Consider the following 8717-nt stretch of genomic DNA (forward strand, 5'->3'; position numbering starts at 1 on the left):
AGGAGGGGAAAGGGAGAATAATCAGTGAAGCAGGGTTCTGATTGGGGTTAGCATTAAAAGTAGAGGATATTTACTTTATATCTAAGACAGATTTTTCCCTCCTCCTGAACTTAAAGGGAAGGAAGAAAGTGTCAGTAAAGATGGAGAGAAATCCTGAGGTTTTAAGAAAGGGAAGTTGAAGCAAGGTCATTCAGGCCAGTTCCAATGGATTTGTGATGAGAGAGCAATCTGCACCCAGAAAGAACTGTGGGGACAGAGTATGGATCACAACATAGTATTTTCATTTTTTTGTTGTTGTTAGCTTGTTTTTGTTTTCTTTCTCATTTTTTTTTTCCTTTTTGATCTGCTTTTTCTTGTATAGCATGGTAACTGTGGAAACAGGTATAGAAGAATTGCACATATTTAACATATATTGGATTGCTTGTTGTCTAAGGAAGAGGATGGGGGGAAGACAGGGAGAAAAAAATTGTAACAAGGTTTTGCAAGAGTGAATGTTAAAAATGATGCTTATATTTTGAAAATAAAATGTTTAAAAAAGAAAAAGAAATGTTAGCTTTAGCAATAGAAGAAGAAAAATATAAAGGAATTAGAGTAAGTAATAAATAAAAAAGGGAAGTTGAAGATAGGAATGTATTTCTAATATATCAGATGGAGGCCATAGGTCTTGAGCTTGAATAGACCTCAGAAGCCATCTAATATGATCCCTTTATTTTACAGGGAAATTTAGTGATGTTTCCAAGGTCATAGAGGTAGCAAGTAAGATTTGAAAACAGGTTCTTAGACTCTACTGTAGTATCATGATACCCTTGATGCTAATATCAGACCACACAATTGTTATAAGACAAGAGAAGAAAAATATCTTCAAGAAGCTGTAAGTCTTTAAACGGTTGAGAAAGCAATGAGGAAAACTACCATTCTGACTATGATTCTGACCCATAACTAGAAATAGGTTGCTGAAATGGAAAACATGGAGAATATGTGATCTTGTCATCATAGAATTCATATTAGTCAAAGCAGGAAAAGCTGAGAATGGTCTGACATATAGTCTAGGTCCAAGGAGAGTACATTTCATAAAATGCTGAGATTCCTTGTCTAAAATTCTACTGGAGACAGATAACTCTCAGGAATGAAATTCTCATGCACAAAAAGTCAAATCATCAAGTATTTATTAAGCACTTACTATGTGCCAAATACTCTGCTAAGTACTGAAAATATAAAGAAAGGAAAAAAAAACCAAGGTTTCTGCCCTCAAGGAGCTCTCATTTTAATAAGGAAAATGGCATCTAAATAATTAAGTACATGTAGATTTGTACAGAATAGATTGAAGGGAACAGAAGGTATTAGTAGCTGGAGGAATGATGAAAAAATTCTTGTAGAAAGTAGGAAAGAAGGGATGGAACAAGAATTTTTATTATTTTTTACAAATACTTATTTTTATCAATTACATATAAATATTTAGAAATTTTTCATCTTTAAAAATTTTGAGTTCTGGGCAGTTAATTAGTATAGTGGATAGAGCACCAGCCCTGAAGTTAGGAGGACCTGAGTTCAAATCTGGCCTCAGACACTTAACATTTCCTGGCTGTGTGACCCTAGGCAAGTCACTTAACTCCAATTGCCTCAGCAAAAAAAAAAAATTGAGTTCTAAATTACCCTCCTCCTCCCATTTGTCTTCTCCTTGAGAAAGTAAGCAATTTGATATAGATTATATATGTGCAGTCATGAAAAACATGTTCACATTAGCCTTGTTGGTAAACACACACACACACACACACACACACACACACACACACACACACACACACACTGAAAAATAGTATCCTTTGATCTGCACTTAGATTCCTTCCATTAGTTATTTCTCTGGAGATGGATAACACTTTTCATTATAAATCCTTCAGAACTGTCTAGGATTATTGTTTTGTTGAGAATAATAATGAGAATAATTGATAATCACACATTATTGCTGTAACTTGTATATAGTTTTCTTGGTTCTGCTCATTTAATTTTGCATCAGTTCATGTAAGTCTTTAAAGGTTTTTATGAAACTATTTTCTTCCTTATTTCTTATTGCATAATGGTATTCCATCATGTACCACATTTTGGAACAAGCATTTATTAAGCCTCTGTAATTTATCTCATTCAATCTACTTAACAACATTGTATTTTTATTATCTCCATTAAGCTGAGAAAACTGAGGCATAGTTTAAGTGACTTGTCCAAGGTTACACAGTTAAGATCTGTGGCCAGCTGTTCCAAGGATCTTGTGATAAAGAGAGCCATCTACTCCCACAGAGAGGACTGTGGGAACTGAAGGTGAATCAAAACATAGCGTTTTCTCTCTTTTTATTGTTTTTTGCCTGCATTTTATTTTCTTTCTCACTTTGCATCTGATTTTTCTTATGAAGCAAGATAATTGTATAATATATATGCATATGTTGGATTTAACATATGTTTTAACATGTTTAACATATATTGGATTACTTGCCATCTAGAGAAAGGGATGGGAAGAAGGGGGGGTTGGAATACAAGTTTTGCAAGGGTTAAAATTGAAAAATAATCCATCATATGTTTTAAAAATAAAAAGCTTTAATAAAAAAAAAAAAGATCTGGGGCCAGATTTGAAGTCAAGTATTTCTGACATCAGTTCTAGCACGCTAATAAAGTAGGAAAACTAAGAATCAGAGATGAAGAAGGGAAAATATTTTAGATAAAGTGAAAGACTATGCAAAGGCATGAAGATGGAAAATAGAATGTCATGTGCAAGTAAACCAATATGATTATATAGCAGAGTATGGGGAAGAATATAAAGTACAAGAAACCTGGAAAGATAGCATAACGCTAGGTTTTAAAGAGCTTTAAATGCAAAATAGAGTTGAAGCCCAAGTAGAATGGGGATATTTTAAGACAGGGTGTAGCAGGCTTCTCAATAAGCTCAAGACTTTCATGTATACATATATTGTATTTAATTATCCTCTAACATATTTAACATGTATTGGTCAACCTGCCATCTGGGGTGGGGGGAAGGAGGGGAAAAATTAGAACAAAAGGTTTAGCAATTGTCAATGTGTAAAATTACCCATGCATATATCTGGTAAATAAAAACTATTAAAATAATAAAAAAATAAGCTCAAGACTTAAACCACTCTGTACAGAAAATGTAGATTACTAGTGTGTCAGAGCTCTACAAGAAATAGAGGGTATGATTATTGAGCCATTGTTGGTAATATAAAAAAAAAAATCATGGTGAATGAGAAAAGCTTTGTAGGATTAACTAGATGTTGTCCCATTGGATAAAAAAGGAAAGTTTTAGAGTCTTCTAATGATAGGTCAAAAGCAGAGTCAGATTTGAAGTCAATAAGAATCATCTTTCTGAGTTTAAATCTGGCTTTAGACACATTGGCTGTATGACTCTGGGCAAGTCACTTTATTCTGTTTGCTTCAGTTTCCTCATCTGTAAAATGAGCTGGAGAAGGAAATGGCAAACTACTCCAATGTCTTTGCCAAGAAAACCCCAAATGGAGTCACAGAAAGTTGGGCATGATTGAAATGTTTGAAGTCTCAAAGAGCTCACAGTTGAATGGAGCAGAGTATATGCAAACAACTATATACAAACAAGACAAATGAAAGATAAATTGGAAATAACCAGAGAGAAGACAGTTAGCATTATGGAAGAACAGGAAAGGCTTCTTGTAAAATGTTGGATTTTACCTGGAAACTTAAAGGAATCTAAGGAAGTAGAGGAAGGGAATCAGAATTTATATAGCACCTATATTGTTCCAGGCACTGTGCTAAGGGCTTTATTAGTTTTTATTTCATTTAATCTTCACAACACTCTGGAAAGTAGATGCTGCTATTATTTCTATCTTACAGTTAAGGAAACTGAGGCAAGCAGAGGTTAAGGGTCACATAGCTATTAAGTGTCTGAAAGCTGATCTTCTTGATTTCACACCCACTACTCTATTCATTGCATCACTGACTGCCTATAGGTAGCCAGGAGAAGGAGGGAAATTGAGAAATTTCCAAATAGGAGGGACAGATAGTGAAAATGTCTGATGTTGGGACATAGGATGTTATGTGTGAAGAACAAGGAGGTTATTGATAATAGAAGAAAGAATACATGGAGTGAGGTGTGAGTAAACTGGAAAATGAGGAAGGAACCAGGTTATGAAAAGCTTTAAAAACAAACAAAAAAGGAAAGTATATAATGTAAGGAAAGAATTATAGGTAAGGAGAACAAGTGTGGTAAGAAGTGGTCCTCATGTGGCTTGAAGGAAGGCAGAGTAGACTGTTTTATTTTTTGTTCTCCTCCCTTCTCTAAATGAGACTTTCATTCCTGCCAAGAGGAGAAGCAGGAGGTTAGGTTTGAAGGCCATCACTCTGACCTCCTAAGAGAAAGGGACTAGTGGGCTAGAAGTATAGTGCAAGCAAAGAGATCCCTGTAATCTTCTTCTGATTTAGCTGTTCAATCCCCTTCCTCTCTGTGGGCTAAGATCTCTGAAGATAATGGCAACTGATTCAGAGGCTCCCAAGACCTGCTTCTGATTTGCTGGGGCGCAAAATGTGCTGGCTTGGCCTGCCCTAGACTTTTTTATCCCCCTCTCCCTACAACCTTTCTTGCTAATCTTCTATGTTATTTTTGGTGTCACTGGATTGAGAGGTTTGGAAACCACCATTGTTGCCACTAATTCAGAGGTCCCAAGGACTTCTGGTTTGTGGGGGTAGTCATTGTACTCCACTTTACCCTAGTACAGTAGGCCCTTCCTACTGATCTATGTTGTCTTCAGCTGGCAAATTGCTTCACACCATCCTTTTGTGGGATCTGATGTGCTACAATTTGTTTAGTCATTATTTAGAGGCATTTGGATGAGTTTGGGGAAGAGTTCAGACAAGTTCCTACCTTTACTCCACCATCTTGGCTTCATGTGCTTTTTTTAGATCTTCTGAAAGGGTTTCAGAAACCCCCAGAATTCTTTGAACTGCACTTTGAGAACTATTGTTTTAGGGAATATAATTGGATTCCATCTAACTTCTGATTGTTTTGTTACTTTGGGCAGAAAGGGGGACTCCAGGTTGATCACTTCCTCACCTAATACCAGTTCCATAGTAAACATACATAGAGAAGAGTAAAGAAGTCCATTTATCCAAATCATAGCAGAACAGAAATCAAAGAAAGCATACATAAAATAATATATGCTCAGGAAAATAGAAGGAAGAAGCTCTTCCATTGGGAGTGGATGACTTCAATGTCAACCAAGACAAAATGTCATGAATCTCACCCCAGGGGAAACTCCCTAAACTCTCCAATTTAGCAAAATGGGAATAAGGACATGATGCAGACTACCAACTTTAACCATGTCTTACCAGAGACTTTTCCTTCAACAATATGATATAGAATCAGCTCTTCCATCTACTCTCTTGAAGTTAGAAGCTGACAACATTTAAAGAAAACTTGAAGATTAATCAGCCTGAAAGGCGACACTGTTAAGAAATGAATACCTCCCTCACTAACTCCAACTTACTCCTCATATGAGGCAGGGCCTTCATATCCACTAAAAAAAAAAAAAAAAGAAAGAAAGAAAGAAAGAGTTCTATAATAACTGCTGTCAAGGGTTTTTATAATAATTGTTTGCTTATGGAAATCAGAACTTGAAGCAATGTGTTCAAACTGTAACAAGGCAGATTTTAATTTGACTTAAGAAAAAATTCTTCAAAATTATCCCAATATGGAATGGATTGCTTTAGGAAAATTTTTTTCATCATATAATAATAATAATAATAATTAGAAGCTATTGGGCAAATACTTATTATAGAGATAATAGGGGGTTACTGTTCTGATTTGAGTTGGACTAGATGTTCACTAGGTCATGAATGAAATTTTGTGGTTCTTTTTGAATGTTGTTCTATGTAGAATAATAGTCCTTTCTTTTTATTTCACAAGAAGGAACATGGTCCCAGTTAAGCATGTAGGAACTCAAAAGATTTGGCCAGAGTGACACTTCCATATGGTTATATATATTGTGGATTTTTATTTTTTCCTCTGGCTCAAAACAGCCAATTATATTATTGTGCTAAGGGCTATTAGCGAAGTTTTTTATTCAAGTGTTTCCAAGAGAAGGAAGTTGACCAAAAGGAGAATTTGGGAGAAATAAACACATAGGAGCTAAAACTAAGACTTTGAGTCAGGGTTCCCTAAGAAAGACTGAATCAAAAAAAAAAAGGAAAATAGGACCTAAGTGTTCCCTAAGGTAGGCCAATATATCAAAACTATGTCATTTAGAATCAGTTTAGTGTCCTGGATTCTATTTGTAATTTTTTAAATCTTAGTTTCTTAATAAAGGTATTTTAAAAGAAAAATCACACACACACACACACACACACACACACACACACACAATCCTCCATCTCTTCTCTCAGGTAAATTCAGAAAAAAAGAACTCTCCTCTATTTTAGAGAGTAGGTAGAAGAACCCATTCATCAGATCTGGGTCAAGGGATTATGGGTAGGAAGATGTTAGCTAGACTTGTCTTAAAACCTGAAGCAGGCCTTCCCAAATTTAAGACAATAACAATGAAAGTTAGAACACAGGAAAAAAAAGTCAAAGCCCATTGTGATTGACAAAGAATGTGATTTATGTGAAAACAATTTGAGGGACCCAGTTTCCATTACCAGTTCTACCATTTACAAAATGTGTGATATTAGGAAAGTCCCTTCATTTTTCTTGGGCCTCAGTTTCCCCATCTGTAAAATATGGATTAGGAAAAAATTGAGGTCTTTTTCAACCTAACACAAATGACCATGTGACATTACCTGTTTCTTTTCTAGAACAGAGAATCATAAATGTAGAGCTGGGAAGAAAGTCTAAATACTGTGTAGTTCAAGCTCCTTCTGTTACAAATGAGTTCATCATTTTTTAGGTTCACCAAGATGAAGTGACTTCCCCAGAGTCACAATCTAGTAAATAGTAGAGAAGAAGAGCAGGAATTTGAATTCAAGGACTCTCACTACAAAACTAGGGATCTTTTCACATTCCATTTCTAATGTTCCATTCTCATTTCCAAATGTTAATGATGATGCAAACTGATCATTTTTCTCTTTTGTACTAATTCCCATATCCTGAAATGTGCTGTTAAATAGGTGTCAAATAGTGGATAGAGCATTGGATCTATAGTTAAGAAGACAAAGTCAAGAGTTCAAATTCTGCCTCAGATACTAGCTGGGAAAGTCACTTAGCCCCTATATGTCTCAGTTTCCTCAACTGTAAAATGGAAATAACAGTAATAACTACTTCCAAGATTGTTGTGAGGATAAAATGAGATAAAATGCCTGGCACACAGTAGGTACTTTTAAATGCTTGTTCCCTTTCCCCTACTCCTCAGTCCAAGAATATTCAGACATTCAGAAGGTTCACTTGTCCAGTGCATACAAAGAATGGAATGCCCAAGCTCAAAGTGCTAGATAAATACAAAGAAACACATCCAGGTAGCAGGTTATCTTTAAGAATACCAATCATTTCTTTAGTCTACTATGAGACCCAACATAGACAGAGTCAACTTTCAGGAAAAAACAGTTCCACAGTGAGAAGCATGCCCATCTAAGTATTCAAATACAATTACTGGCTCTTTCAGCCAACACGTAGGCAATAGAAGCCTACCTATTTCTATTTATTCATGCATTTCTATGGTGCCTATCACCATAGTATCTATGGCACTTAGAACCTCAGGACTCAGGCAGGTGACCAGTCTGATTGTCCTTGGTTTACAGATTTTAAAAAGTATGAGAATGAGGTTAAGTGGCAACCTAGATAACATGGGAATAGCAGAGCTGGGGTCCTACCCTCCTGCTCCCACTTTCTTTGTCCATGTGCCTTCTGTTTGATAGCACCTTAATAGACAAAGTTTAGGATAATAGAGAGATGTAAACTCATACACTGTAGCTAAATGCCTTTCCATAAAAATAGTCTATTCATGTATTGTCTAGAATCCATATATGTATGAAAAGGATGGTGTGTACAATGAAACTAGTATTAGCAGATGTATTATCAGAACACAGTTCTCCTTTTCTAGTCAGTATTATTTAGCCATACAGAAACACAGGGACACACCTGAGAAGTGAAAAGATGTGTGTATGTTCTGTGTTCAGTACTGAGAATAGACTATCAGGATGATTCAAAAAACCTGGCTGGGATTTATCAAGCAAATAGACTGTACTTCAACTCAACAAGCACTTATTACGCACCTACTATGTGCCTATGTTTTACTGAATTAGGAATAAAGAATGCAAGGATGGAAATGAAGGTAGTTCTTACCCACCTGTGAATTGTGACCCATGGGAAAGACTGGCTGTATTTGCCACTGGATCACATCCCTCTCTGGCTTAAGGAACAGGGGACCATGGCTTGGAAATTGGGAAGAAAGGTGGGACAGTGTTGGAGAGTTAGAAAAGTCGCTCAGAGGTAGACAGCTCTAGTTACCAAACCCCAGCTAACAAAGCTTCTAGGTTTTTCTTTACTGGGGAATCTTGGAGGTTGGAGATGGGGATTAGGAGAACCCCCGGGGGTAGAGGGATGAGGATTGCTTTGTGAAGGGCCAAGAAGAGGAGTGGGATGAACCGAAATGAAAGTGAAGGGTCTGAGTACCCGATCTAACCCAAACTCAAGGGGAATAGGGGGAAGGAACAATGAGAAGAGGACTGGGGCGGGGTACAGGGGGCTGACAGGC

The sequence above is a fragment of the Sminthopsis crassicaudata genome, chromosome 1 (assembly GCF_048593235.1).
Source record: "Sminthopsis crassicaudata isolate SCR6 chromosome 1, ASM4859323v1, whole genome shotgun sequence".
Classification (NCBI taxonomy): Eukaryota; Metazoa; Chordata; class Mammalia; order Dasyuromorphia; family Dasyuridae; genus Sminthopsis; species Sminthopsis crassicaudata.